The sequence below is a fragment of the Phoca vitulina genome, unplaced genomic scaffold (assembly GCF_004348235.1).
Source record: "Phoca vitulina isolate PV1807 unplaced genomic scaffold, GSC_HSeal_1.0 scaffold120, whole genome shotgun sequence".
Lineage (NCBI taxonomy): Eukaryota > Metazoa > Chordata > Mammalia > Carnivora > Phocidae > Phoca > Phoca vitulina.
This window is the reverse complement of record NW_022589823.1, coordinates 434,343-448,670: the sequence shown is the minus strand read 5'-3', so window position 1 is coordinate 448,670 and position 14,328 is coordinate 434,343. Positions and strand designations below refer to the sequence as shown.

The 14,328-nt window shown below is 47.6% G+C and overlaps 1 protein-coding gene across 2 annotated transcripts in view; it reads right to left on the bottom strand.

The window, feature by feature from the left end:
* Positions 1–11,400, bottom strand: part of COL6A2 (collagen type VI alpha 2 chain) — a 31,584-nt gene extending 20,184 nt beyond the window's left edge. For both annotated transcript variants that reach the window (XM_032398794.1, XM_032398795.1), the window contains exon 1: positions 11,299–11,400. The gene's annotated coding sequence lies outside the window, so the exon portion shown is untranslated. The remainder of the gene's footprint in view (positions 1–11,298) is intronic.
* Positions 11,401–14,328: the final 2,928 nt, after the last annotated feature.

Genomic DNA, 14,328 nt, shown 5'->3' with positions numbered 1-14,328 from the left:
AGCGTGGGGGCCCGTCCAAGGTGAGACAGAAGGGCGAGGGATGGTGCCAAGGACAAGATAAAGGCTGCTTATGAGTCTAGCTATGAGTCTGTATGTATCAGATTTCATAACAAAATTATATAAAGCAAAAGTGGTGAAAAATTGAAGAAAAAGCCGACAAACTGCAATCATAATAGAAGACTTTAACTCACGTTTGAAAGTTCTTGACAGATCACATAAACAACAAAAAAGAGGATGTGAATGTCCTCTTTTATAAAACTTTGATAGCAACAAGTAGGGAATACGTATTTTCCAAACATTTGGATTTGGATAATGTGCATGGAACACACACACATACCTCCCTAGCTATCATCTATATCCACCTTTGAAACCTACAAGTAGGGAATGCATGTTCTTTTAAAAATTTTACAAAATTCAATCCTAGAGTAACCACAAAAGCAGCTTTAATTAATCTTTTAAAAAATCAGAAATTGGAAATGAAATTTTCTGAACCACAATACAAAAGCAGTCACTAGTAAGACAAAAAAAAAAAAAAAAAAAATCAGAACACCTGGAAATTTAAAAAACTCTCTCCGCTAAAACTACATAGGAATTAGGGACAATGACAATGTTATACATATAAACAAATATGAGAAGGCCAAAGCTATAATTAGAGGACAATATATAGCCTTAGATGCTTTATGTTGTAAGATAGGAAATTAGCGTAACAAATTAGGCACATAGTTGAAGAAGCTAGGGACAAAAATAAATTAACAACATGAATCTCAGGAAAACAAGGGAAAGAAAATAATAAGAAATAAACTAACTGATTAAAAAAAACCAACTGGAGAATTATAAATATATATATATCTAGAGCTGGTTCTTTGAAAAAGCCAATAAAGTAGAAAAATTTAATCAGAAATGAAAATGATGAAGCACAAATGTAGTAATAAACAAATTTAGGAATGAGTAAAATAATATAATGGTAAGTAAAGAAGGTTTTTAAGAGCATACCAAGTGCAGCTCTAAGCTAATGAACGTGAAAGACCAGGTTCTGGGCGAGTCTTGAGACAAGGTGGGGACCTGACTGGACTCTGCCCAGGAAGGTCTGGAAGCGCTGGCAGGGGACGTGCCCCAGGGCTCTGCTCACATGGATTTGGGAGAGTTCTTTTGCATCTTCAAGACAAATACTTCTCTACTATTTAGCCTGTTCCAAAACATAAAAAGATAAGCTTTTCAATTCATTTTTAAACTTGGAAAAACCCAAGACCAAAACTTGATAAAAGAAATTCCTAAAAGAAACTCTGTGGACAAATCCCACTTTGGAATACAGTTGCAAAAACCCTAACAGATGTTAGAAAATAAAATCCAGTAGCACATCAAGGACAACTGCACCAGAACTGGACAAAGTCAGTTTAGAAATACAATGATGATGCAACACTACAAAGTACATTAACGTAAGGCACATTAATATAAAAAGAAAATCATGTAACTGCTTTAATGGTGCCTGAAACATCCATTGCTGATTGGAAAAAAAAAAAAAAAAAAAAAGGCAAAACTTGATAAGAAATTTAGGAGTTGAATTAACGTTATAAAGCATGTAAGTTTCAAATTGACAACCAAGATCATATTTCATACAAAAACTGATATAGGGGTTCTTCCTTCAAGAATCTGGACCATTCCACTTGATACAAATGCACACATACCCATATACTGAAATCACACCCTTCCTGATCTCACGGAGTCCACCGTGGACCTGACCCTGCATTAAAAACTGCTGCACTCAAAGAATGTCTACGAGAGCACAAGAAAGAGACACATAAGACAAAGAGTGCTGCTCTCACTCATTATTCAGAGTTGTGTTGGAAGCTAATGCAATACGACTGTAAAAAGAAACAAAGTATAAATCTTGGAAAGGGAAGAGGTGGAAACTGTCCTCACTAAATGGGAAATCGAAAACCTAATTAAATCAACTATAGAAAGTTTAGGGGAAGGAGAGGGATTCAGTGAGACAATTATAAGAAAAATATATACAAAAAGCTATAGATTTTCTTCTATCAGCAACAATGAATTAGGAAGTTTAATGGAAAAATACTATTTACCTTAGCAACAAAAATGACATAAAGTTAAGGAGTAAACTTAAGAATCTAAGAAAGTGCAGGACTTACTAAAAAATCTCAAACATTTTCTAAGGAACACTTTGGAGAGACGAACCTTGTTTCTGGATGAGAAATACAATACTTAAGAATATTAGTTATTTCTAATGGAATCTATAATTGAATGTAATTTTGATTAGAATCTCCAAGGAATATTTTTGCCTTTTTGCTTGTACATGTGGACAGAATGAATCTAAGGAAGAATAAGTAAGAGTAGCTGAGAAAAACCAGAGAGAAGGGGTGCTGAGGGGCTTTGCTATCAAGGGCAAATGATAGAATAAAATCAGAGCAATAGGGCATCTGTGGTTTAGTGGTGGAATAGCAGCAACCCGCAAGACGACCCACAACAGAAGAGGCAAGATGGTGGCCCTTCAGAGCAGCGAAGGGGCCGGGGGCCGGGGGCTCACGACATGGCTAGAGGCAGGAGTCATCTTACCCACATCTGAATAAATCCCAGAAGAGAGTGCAAAACACGGACCAAAAAGTCTTTGAAAAGGATGGATGAAGTGATGAGGAAATGTCTTCTGTGGTTACCGGACGCCAGCTACACCTTCTCCTGTAAGGCGCACAGCACCCTCAGGCATCGGTACTGCTACAGTTCCCACCTCACACGGGAGGACACTGACCCAGCACAGGCAGCTAGCCCGGGGAGCTCAGCTAGCAGCCACGGGGCACGGCTCAGGGTCCACACTCTTTTTTTCTTTTTTTGAAGATTTTATTTATTTATTTATTTGAGAGAGAGCACACGAGCACAAGAGGGGTGGGGGGGGCAGAGGGAGAGGGAGAAGCAGACTCTTCGCTGAGCAGGGAGCCTGATGTGGGACTCGATCCCAGCACCCCAAGATCATGACCTAAAGTTATAATTTATACTGGTTTTATATATAAAGCCAGTATAAATTCAGGATGTGTGTGTGTATATGTACATATACACACACACATACTGCTGTCACAAAACTACATTTTTATACATTGTGTGTTCAAAGCATAACCAAATATTATTTTTAATGCATTAGTTTCTTAAATTATGCAAAAAACAAAATGTGGAGTCACGTACGATTACCACAATAAATTAGCTTTTATAATTGCTCATGTGTTGATCTTTACTGAGACCTTTATTTCTCCACATGGCTTCAAGTTACTGTCTAGTGTCCTTTCATTTCACCCTACTGGACCCCCTTCAGCATTTCTTGTAGGTCAGGTCTAGTAGTAATGAACTCCCTCAGCTTCTGTTTATCTGGGAATGTTTTAATTTTACCCTCACTTTTGGAGGACAGTTTTGCTAGATATAGAATTTTTGGGTGACAGGGTTTTTTTTTTTTTCTTTTTCTTTTAGCATTTTGAATATTATCAGCCCACTGTCTCTGGTCTCCCAAGTTTCTGATGAAAAATCTGCTGATAATCTTATTGAGGATACCTTGAATATCATGAGTCACATCTCGTTTGCTGATTTCAAAATTTTCTCTTTGTCTTGGTTTTTTGATAGTTTGATGATGATATGTCTCAGTGTGATTTCCCTTTGAATTTATCCTACTTGGAGTTCATTGAGCTTCTTGGATTTTATGTTCATGTCTTCATCACCTGGGAAGTTTTGGACCATTATTTCCTCACCTAATTTCTTTGCTGCTGCCTCTCCCTCTTCCCCTTCTGGGACTCCCATACCATGCTGCAGGTTCTTTAGGTTCTGTTCACTTTAATCTTTTTTCTTTCTGTTCCTTAGACTCAATAATCTGCATTGTCTTATCTCCAGCTTCACTGGTTGTTTCTTCTGTCTGCTCAAATCTGCTTTTGAATTCCTCTAGTGAAGTTTCCATTTTAGTTATTGTATTTTTCAGCTCCATTATTTCTTTTTGAATTCTACCATGGGTTTCTCTTTATTGATATTTCCATCTTATTCAGACATTGTTTTCTTGACTTCTTTAATGCCTTCCTTTAGTTTTTCGAGCATCTTTAAGATGGTTGTATTCAGGTCTGTGGCCACTAGGTCCACCATCAGGTCTTTTTCAGGGATAGTTTCTGTTGGTTTATATATATATGTTTTCCTTAGAATGAACCATACTTTCCTGTTTCTTTGTGTTTTGTGATTCTTTTGTTGAAAATGACATTTAAATCTAATAATGTGGTATGTCTGGAAATCAGATTCTTTTTCTTCTCTAGGGCTTGCTGTTTGTTTATTTATTTACTCATTTTATTGTTAAGCTGTCCCTGTGCTAAGGATCAGCCTGAAGTACAAGGTGTCCTCAGGTGCTTCCTGGGCATACATCTTCCCTGAACATGTGCAGTGCTCGTCTAATTTCCCCCGTATATGCAGTTGCATTAGAATGTCCTAGTCTTCAATGTCTGGCTCGCCAAAAAAGAAAGAGAAAAGTGCATAGGGAAAAAGGGTGCCGATACTTTAAATCCCCTGGAGTAAATTCAGCCAGAGAAGGAAGGGAGGGGCTTGCAATAATGGGAGAAGGTGAAACAACAATGGCAGCCTCCATGGGTTTAAGAAGAAAATATCATAGAAAGTATCTTCTCTGATCACAATGGGATGACGTTAGAAGTCAATAACAGAAGGAAAGCTGGAAAATTCACAAAATTGTGGAAGTTAAAGACTCACTTTTAAACAATCAGTAGATCAAAGAATAAATCACAAGGGAAATTAGAAAATACTCAGAGACCAATAAAAATGAAAATAAAACATGCCAGAATGTATGGAACACAGTGAAAGCAGTGTTTAGGAGGAAATTTACAACTATACATGTTTTCATACAAAACCAAGAAAGAGCTCAGGGGCACCTGGGTGGTTCAGTCGGTTAGGAGTCCAACTCTTGATTTCAACTCAGTTCATGATCTCAGCGTTGTGAGATCGAGCCCTGAGTCGGGCTCTGCGCTCAGCAGGGAGCCTGCTTGAAGTTCTTTCCCTTGCCCCTCCCCCTGTTCATGCACAGGTACAGCAGGCACGTTCTTTCTCTCTCTAAAATAAATAAAAAAATCTTTTTAAAAATTAAAAAAAAAAAAACACGAGAAAGAGCTCAAATCAACAACCTAACTGTACAGCTTAAGGAACCGGAAAAAGAAGAACAAATGAAACCCAAAGCTAGCAGAATGAAGGAAATAATAAAGTTTAGAGCAGAGTTACATGAAATATATGACAGAAAAGCAACAGAGAATAACAATGAAACCAAAAGTTCGTTTTTCAAAAAGATCAACATCGACAAACCTTTAGTGAGATGAACTAAGAAAAAAAGAGAGAAGACCCAAATTACTAAAATCAGAAATTAATGTGGGGACATTACTACTGATTCCACAGAAATAGCAAGGATCATAGGCGAGAACTATGAACAACTGTATACCAACAAGCTGGGTAACCTAGGGGAAATGGGCAAATTCCTAGCCGTGCAAAACCTCAAAACCATGAAGATATAGAAATTCTGGACAGATCTATATGGAGTAAGGAGATTGAATCAGTAACGGAAAATCTCCTGACAAAACAAAAAACAAACCCTAAATCTGATGGCTTCACTGGTGAATTCTACCAAACACTTAAAGAAGAACTAACATCAGGGGCGCCTGGGTGGCTCAATCATTAAGTGTCTGCCTTCGGTTCAGGTCATGATCCCAGGGTCCTGGGATCGAGCCCCGCATCGGGCTCCCTGCTCCGTGGGAAGCCTGCTTCTCCCACTCCCACTCCCCCTTGTTCTCTTTCTCGCTGTGTCTCTCTCTGTCAAATAAATAAATAAAATCTTAAAAAAAAAAAAAAGAACTAACATCAATACTTCTCAAACTTTTCAAAAACAAGCTGAAGAGGAGGGAATATTCCCTCACTCATTCTATGATGTTGGCATTACCCTAGTGCCAAAGTCAGACAAAGACACTACAAGAAAAGACACTACAAACCAATATTCCTATTGAACACTGACACAAAAATCTTCAACAAAATATTAGCAAACAGAATTCAATAGGATAGTAAAAGGATTAAACACCATGAGTAAGTGGCATTTATTCCTGGAATGCAAGGATGAATCAACATATGAAAATTGATCAATGTAATATAATCCACATGATCTCAAAAAATCTTTTGATAAAATTTAACATCCTTTCATGATAAAAACATCCCAAAACTAGGAATAGAAAGAACCCACCTCAATATAATAAAAGTCATATATGAAAATTCCACAGCAAATATCATACTCAATGGTGAGAGACTGAAAGCTTTTCCTCTAAGATCAGGAACAAAGCAAAGATGCCTACTTTCATCCCTTCTATTCAACATAGTATTGGAAGTCCTCGCCAGAACAATTAGGCAAGAAAAAGACATAAAAGGCACTCAAAGTGGAAAGGAAGAAGTAAATTATTCCTGTTCACAGATGATAGGATCTTACATGTAGAAAACCCTAAAGATCCCACAAAAGGAACTCTTAGAATAAACCAACAGAGCAAAGTAGTAGAATACAAAGTCAATACACAAAAATCCATTGCATTTCTATATACTAACAATGAACAATGCAAAACAATTCCATTTCCATTAGCATCAAAAGAATAAAACATTTAGGAATTACCTTTACCAAGGAGGTAAAAGACTTATTCACTGAAAACTAAAAAATCTTTCTGAGAGGAATTAAAGAAGATACAAACAAATGGAAAGATAATCCATGTTCATGGATTGGAAGACAATATTAGGATGTCAATACCACCCAATGTGATTTACAGGTTTAATTCAATTTCTATGAAAAGCCCAATGATGATTTTTGCAGAAATAGAAAAAGCCAAAATGAAATTCGTGAGAAATCTCAAGAAACCTTGAATAGCATAAACAATCCTAAGAGAGAAGACCAAAGCTGGAGGACTCACACTTCCTGATTTCAAAACTTACTACAGAGCAATAGTAATGAAAACAAAGTGGTACTAGCATGAAGACAGACATATACACCAATGGAGTTGGATAGAGTCCAGAAATAAACTCTTGCATACACATTCAAGTACTTTTCAACAAAGGAGTCACGATCATTCAGTGGGGGAAAAGACAGTTCTTTAGAACAAATGGTGTGGTGAAAACTGGCTATCCACAAGCAAAAGAATGAAGTTGGACCCTTACCTCACACCATACACAAAATTTAATTCAAAGTGGATCCATGATCTAAATGTAAGACCTAAATCTATAAAAGTTTTAGAAGAAGTGTAGGGCAAAAGATTTGCAACACTGCAGTTGGCAATGATTTCTTGGATATGACACCAAAAGCACAAGCAACTAAAGAAAAAATAGGCAAATTGAACTTTATGGAAAATAACACATTTTGTGTATGAAAAGACACTATCCACAGAGTTAAAAGCCAACCCTATAGAATGGGAGAAAGTCTTTGCAAATGACAGATATGAACAGGGATTAGGATCCAAAATATATAGAGAACTCCTAAAACTCAAAAACAAAAAACTTGATTCAAAAATGGACAAAGGACTTGAACAGACCTTTCTCTACAGAAGACATACAAATGGCCAATGGATACATGAAAAGATGCTCAACATCACTAATTATTAGAGAAAAACAAATAAAAACTGTAAGGATATCACCTTACACTCATTAGGATGGCTAATATTAAAAAAACCCCAGAAAATAACAAGTGTTGGAGGATGTGGAGAAATTGGAAGTGTTGGTGGGAATGTAACATGGTAGAAACTCTGTGGACAACAGTATGGTGGTTCCTCAAAAAAATAAAAATAAAATTATAATATGATCTAGCAATTCCACTTCTGGCTATATACCCCCCAAAATTAAAAGCAAGATCTCAAAGAGATATTTGTATACCCATCTTCATTGTTCACATTAGTGATTATTTACAACAGGTAAAACAGGGAAGAATCCAAGTGTCCACTGACAGATGAATGGATAATCATAATGCGGTACATTCACACCAGGGCATATGATTCAGCCTTAAAGAGAAAGCACATTCTGACACCTGCACCTTGAGGACATGATGCTCAGTAAAATAAGCCAGTGACAAACAGATAAATACCGTATGATTCTAATTATATGAGATGCTTAGACTATCTAAAAAATCATAGATAGAAAGTAGAATGGAAGCTCGCAGGGAGGGAATGGGGAGTTAGTGTTTAATGGGTATAGAGTTCCCGTTTTTCAAGATGAAAGGAATTTCAGAGATGAATGGAGGTAACAGTAGCACAACAATATGAATACCACTGAACTCTACACTTAAAAAATGGGTGAGATAATAAATTTTATGTCATGTGTATTTTACCACAATTTTTAAGCAAACTGGGGGAGAAAGTTCTTACAGATAAGTAGAACTGAGGACTCATTAGGAACATGGGGGAAATCGTAACCAGGCAAATGGTCAGTAATCAAAAAATGCTGAATGCACAAAAATCGAGGACGTGCAGACAGACCAACAGCACACCATTCCTCATCTAGGACACTGGCGTACAAGAAAGAGAAAACGAACAAAACCAAACGCAGTACAGCGGGCTGTGGGGAATACCAGGGTCCCTCTTCACTCTTCTGGTGAGTATCTGACTGCAGGCATGAAAGCCTCGACACTTTTCAGAGCTTTAGACCCACAGTCTGCTCTCCTAGCAGCAGGGGCCCCTCACAGCTGGATGCCCGCCCTCCACTTGCTTATTTCAGCCACTGCAATGGGCCACCACGAGGCTGACCACCAGTGTGGCGTGGAGTGCTGACATGTTTGGGTCAGCGGGGAGGGTGTGCACAGAGTCTGCGGAGAATGTTGCTCTATGATACGGCCCAGTGCCTGCACTGGCCCTCGGGTGGGGGGGGCTCCGCCAGGCCCTGTTCAGTGAGCAGCACCCCAGGACCCTTGCTTCTCTGCAGGTGTGCCCCACACCAGGGTTCCCACCCCGTGCCCCCCACCCCCTGCCGGCTTTGCACAAATGTGTGAAAGAAGCCAAAGAAAGGACTGATCCACTGAAACGTGGAAAGAATCAAACTATTTGTGGTTTTCTTAAAATAATCACAAGAGGGGCGCCTGGGTGGCTCAGTCGTTAAGCGTCCGCTTTCAGCTCAGGTCATGATCTCAGGGTCCTGGGATCGAGCCCCGCATCGGGCTCCCTGCTCAGCGGGGAGCCTGCTTCTCCCTCTCCCTCTGCCGCTCCCCCTGCTTGTACAGTCTCTCTCTGTCAAATAAATAAATAAATAATCTTTAAAAAATAATCGCAAGAACTAGGTTTTTCCAGCATCATAAAGCATTTTGTGGGTACAAACATGGTCTTCCCACACTCTGTGCCCTTGGAGACCCTTAGCAGTCCTGGCAGGTGGGAAGGTCAGGTGCTATTAAGCCCAGCCTGGTTCTGCAGATGAGAAAATGCTGGCCGGGGTACGGCCGGGCCAAACCCTTCACCACGGCCCCCAGCTCCTTCTCCCAGGCACCGGCCCTCCCTTCTCTGACCTGGCCCAGCCCAGGGAGCTCGTCTGAAAACCTCCCTGCCGCCCACAGCTCCCCTGCTGGCCAGTGACGCAAAGTCACTGCTGGGTGTGACAGGCACTGCGCAGTGCGGGGACCCGAGCTCCGTCCAACCAGGGGGCCCAGTGGCATAAGCCCGACTCTGCATGTTGCCTTCCCTGTGGCTCCCCAACAGACTCCCCCAACAATGCCCCCCCCCCCCACGGGCTTTGCTGGCCTCCCAGGTTACTTTCCTTAGCAGAGGGTGGCATCTTCACGGTGGCCAGAGGGCCCATCAAGACCTGAGTCCTGCCGAGGGGACACACCTGGGCCCCTTGTGCCCACCCGCTCCAGTCTGGCCTGGGAGACTGCGGGCCACCTAGGCTGGGGGTTCAGGCCCACTCCCTGGCCCTACCCTCCTGCCTCTGGATGACGTCAGGAAGGCAGACAGCGTCCCTCCTCAGAGCCCCAAATGCCTTTTTGGTTGTTAAACAAATATAAGACCATCTCTGGGCCCAAACTCCTTTACTGGAAGAAAAAAAATCAGAAATCTGTGGATCTTCCGCTTCCTTCTTTTGGCTATTAAACTAAAAGTGAAGCTCCTTTCCTTGGGGACCGTTGGGTGGACGAGGGGTGTGGGGCTGCAGCGGCGGTGTTCTCGCTGGGTACGGGGGATGGTGACCCATGTGGGCCCCGAGCAGGACGCCCACACTCCTGAAGCTCCGCCCTGCGTTTCTGGCGGTGTCGTGATTAACAACAGCAGAGACCTCGCAGCGGGTGACCCACCCACTCCCACCCCAAAGCCATGCTCTGAGCGAGCGGGCCCCCAGGGTTCTGCTAAAGTGAGTGAGGAGTCCTGGAGGGTGTGGGGTCTGGCCTCGCCGGGGAGCCGTCACAGGCTCCGTCAGCCTGCGCTCCGGCTTCACCCCGATGCCCACCATGCAGCCCCCTGCAGACTTCTGATGTTGGGGGGATGCCCAGTGGGCCACTTCCAGCCTCAGAGGAATGGGGGACAGGCTGGGCTCCTGCTGATTCCGGGGTGGGGGTAAGGTGGGGGTGTGACCTGTCCTCTCCACTGGGGTATCAGAGACCCTCTGTCACCTGAAGAGTGCCTGGGAGGCCCTGGAGAGCTCACTCTAGCCACGGGCACTGCATCCAGAAGGAGGAGGAAGAGCCTCTCCCTCTTGAGCCCAGGGGACGGGGGCCAGCACCACTGGAGGTCCTGTGCCCAGGCCAGGTGAAAAGGGTTGGTCTTCCCGGGGGGGTGACTTGGGCTCCCCAGCCCTCTGAATGTGATCTCCAGGCCAGAGATAAAAACCAAGCCTCCCAGGAACCAGCCAGAGGTCCGACTGAAGATGCTGAGCCCTCGGGGCTATTTGGTGACCCAGTGGTGGCGGTGATGGTGGCGAGGGCTCCCCAGCTGTCCCAGCAGACAGTCTCTGCACCGAGCCCAGGAACAGGGAGGAATCCCCCCCCAGCCCTGCCCCAGAAGGGGCCAAGGAGGGGGCGGCCAGAAAATTAACTCCGCGGCCCCTGGTCCCAACGCGCGACGCTCCCCTAAGGAGCGCCCTGGGGAGCTCGGAGGGAGGGCAAGTGGCGGCAATGGGGCCACCAGGCCGGCGTGCCCCCCACGCCCGGCCCCCCGCGGGGCACTCGCTGCCACAGGGGAGACCAGCCCGCCCTGCCTGGGGGAGGGCCCCGCCGGGTCACAGCCCGCAGTGCGCGGCCGCCGCTCCAGGCGGGTCCCGGGCCGGCCGAGCGGCGCTTACCTGACCCCGGAGCGCGCCGGGCGCCCTCGCTGGACACGTCCAGAGGAGCTCAGGGTCCTGGTCGCCGAGACGCGGGCTCCGAGCGGGCAGTAGGGAGGGGTCCGCGGCGGGGGCCGCCCACTTTATACCAGTCCCGCCTCCGCCAGGGCCGCGCCCCGACAGCGGGGACCAGCGGGAGGCGCTGCGGCCCCGCGGATGGCCGGTTGGGGGGCGGGGAGGGGGGCGAGGGTCCCGGGGCGGAAAGCGGTGGGGTGAGAGGAGGGGCGGGGCACGGGGGGGGGGAGGGTGGGGGAGGGGACGAGGGGATGGAAGTGTGGGCGGTGGGGGGAATGGAGGAGGGGGTGGATTAGTGGATGGAAGTGAGGGCGGTGGGGTGGGGCGGAGGGGAGGGGTGCGGGGTGGGGGCGGTGGGTGAGAGGAGGGGCGGGGCTGGGGGGAATGGAGGGTGGGGGTGTACTAGTGGGCGGAAGTGTGGGCGGTGGGGTGGGGAGGCAGAGACGGAGGTGCGGTGTGCGGGGGAGACGGAGGGGCGCCACCAGGACGAGGAATGCGGGAGGGAGGATGGAGGGTCGGAGGGGGACACGGGAGGGGACTGGGACGGGGCGGGACGAGGAGGCGCGGCCGGGGGGGCGCGCTGCACCTCTCCCTGAACTAGTCCGAAGTCAGCCTGCATCCTCGCCGGCGGGTCCTCCCAGCCCTCCGCGCCGCCCTGCCTCACGGGACCCCCTGGACCGCATCCCGGCCGCTGCTTGGACTTCAGGCCCCGGCCTGGCGGCCCGTGCCCCATTTCCAGGGAGAGCTGACCCGGGATGTTGGGAGTCGCGCCCTGCACCTGGACTGGCGAGGGGCCCTGGGACGCGCCCCCGGGTGCAGCCACGGGTCCTCCTGCCCCGCAGCGTCCCCCTTGCTCGGGCCTTGTCCGGAAACACCAGCCCCAGCTCCGCGACCCTGCGCGTCAGAATGCGTGTCCGCGCCCCGGGCTCCCTGCTCCCCTGGGCGGTCAGATAGTTGGGGGCAGGCTGGGAAAGGGCAGGGGGGCCAGGACGGTGGGAGCCTCAGGTGCTCTGGGCAGGAATGAGGGCCTGGAGGTGCAGGAAGTGTCCTCCCTTTGCAGGCACTCCACAGATGGGCTTGGTGCTGGGCCCTGAGGCCACCGTGATGGCCTTATAGCAGAGTCTTGGAGAGGGTGAGAGGGGGGGTCTCTGGCAGAGCTGTGGTGGGGATTCCTGCTCCCCACCCTGGAGAGGCAGACGCCCAGTACCCGGGTCCTCATTTAGTTGGGGTGCAGGCAGGGCTGGGCAGAGGTCCCTGGGCTCTGGGACAGTGGGGAAGTGTAGCTCCAGCTGAAGAAGAGCAGTTTTGCAAATCTCTGATTTAGCCCCCCCCCCCCCCCCCAGAGGAGAGATGTCCCAGAGCTTCTTGGTCACCTGTGTGTGCCCCAGGGGCTGCCCTCTCTGCATGCATGCCTTCTGGTCTTCCTGACCACTTCTTTCCATCTGCACCTTGAGTCTGGTGCACCTGGCTCCCATGGCCTGGCCAGGCTATAAGGTGGCTGAGGGCAGGGGTCTAAGGAGGCAACTTTGTGTTTTCAGGGAGCCCAGCCTAGACCCAGACTGTTCGAGCAGAGGGAAGCAATGTCTCCTGGGGGAGGGTTAGGCCACCCCGCAGCTGCACAACACGACGCCCCTGCTCTCACGTCCACAGGGCCTGCAAGGTGTGCCCTGTCCCCAGCAAATGGCCTCCCACCTGCTCCTGGCTCCCAGAGTCCCCCTTGGCCTGGCGCACAATCCGTGCCCACTCTGCCCCCACTGCCCATCCTGCCCAGGCGGCACCAGTCTCTCCTCTCGTCCACCGCAGTGTTTTGCTGTGTGCAGCGGATGCCCTGAGCCAGGGGCATGGAGGAGGGTGTGTGAGTGTGTGTCTGTGTGCACTTGTCAGCACCACACCTTGGCAAGTATGGACTTTGTTCCCCCAAAGAGACCTACAGCATTTCCTTGGGTGACTGGATTCATACCCAAAGTGTCTCACGGCTTCCCTGTTGGAGGGAAGTTTTGGGGCCAGGTCATAAAAGGGATCTTGGCTAAAGTGTTGGTCACAGGAGGACCCTTAGTCAACAGTCCACCCAGTGGTCGTCTCCCTGGTCCCCAAGTGTGTTATCGTAATTCCCATACCTGGCCATCGGAGTGACCGGGATCCGGCTTGTGTGGTCGTGGACGTGGTAGTGGGGAAATCCAGGGGAACTTGGACGCTGCCCCCTCTACAGCCCAGAGAGCAAACCACAAACAATATTGTGCCCTGGAGGTCGAGACCTGGAGGGTGCAGGGGTGGTGGGTCTCGCAGAGACTGGAGAGCGACAGGTCCTAAAGAGAATCTATAGGCCACTGAGGCTTAACCAAGTAGCTGCCCCACCTCCTCTTCGGCTGTGCTGGGCTTGGAATTCTGGTGACAGCAGATGAGTAAGGCCTGGGTGTTCCTGCAGGCAGAGGTGGGATAGCTCTGGGAATCAGGTGCAGAGGGATACGGAGGGGCACCCGCTCACCCCTCTCTGCATGCATGCCCTCAGCCAGGTGCCCCGAGTCCGAGGGTCTGTCTGTGCGAAGGGCCTGCAGAGGGTGATGCCGGAGGCTCACGGCACCCCACGTGGTTTGTACTATTCTGTGGCCAGAGAGGAAGCCCATCCAAGGTCGTGTGACTGTGCCATTTTGCTGCTTTTGACCGTGTTTGTGGGGAGATGGCTCAGATGGTCTGGCATTTAAAAGACCGGCGGTAACCCACGAAGATGCGTGGGAGCATCTTGTACTGGGGCCACTGGCCCACTGGCCCGCCTGCAGGACGGTTAAGGAATGTCGTTTCCTTCTCTGCCCCCGTGTTCTCAGGCCGAGGGAGGCCCGAGTGGTTCTGAGGGGACAGGCCCTCCGTGGCTTTCTCATGCTCCGTCTGGCTCATGGGACTGTCCTGGGGGGTGGGGCTTTGCTCTATGGCCCTAGAAATGTATTTCAGAAGACGCTTGCTTTCCTTTGCTCACTCATG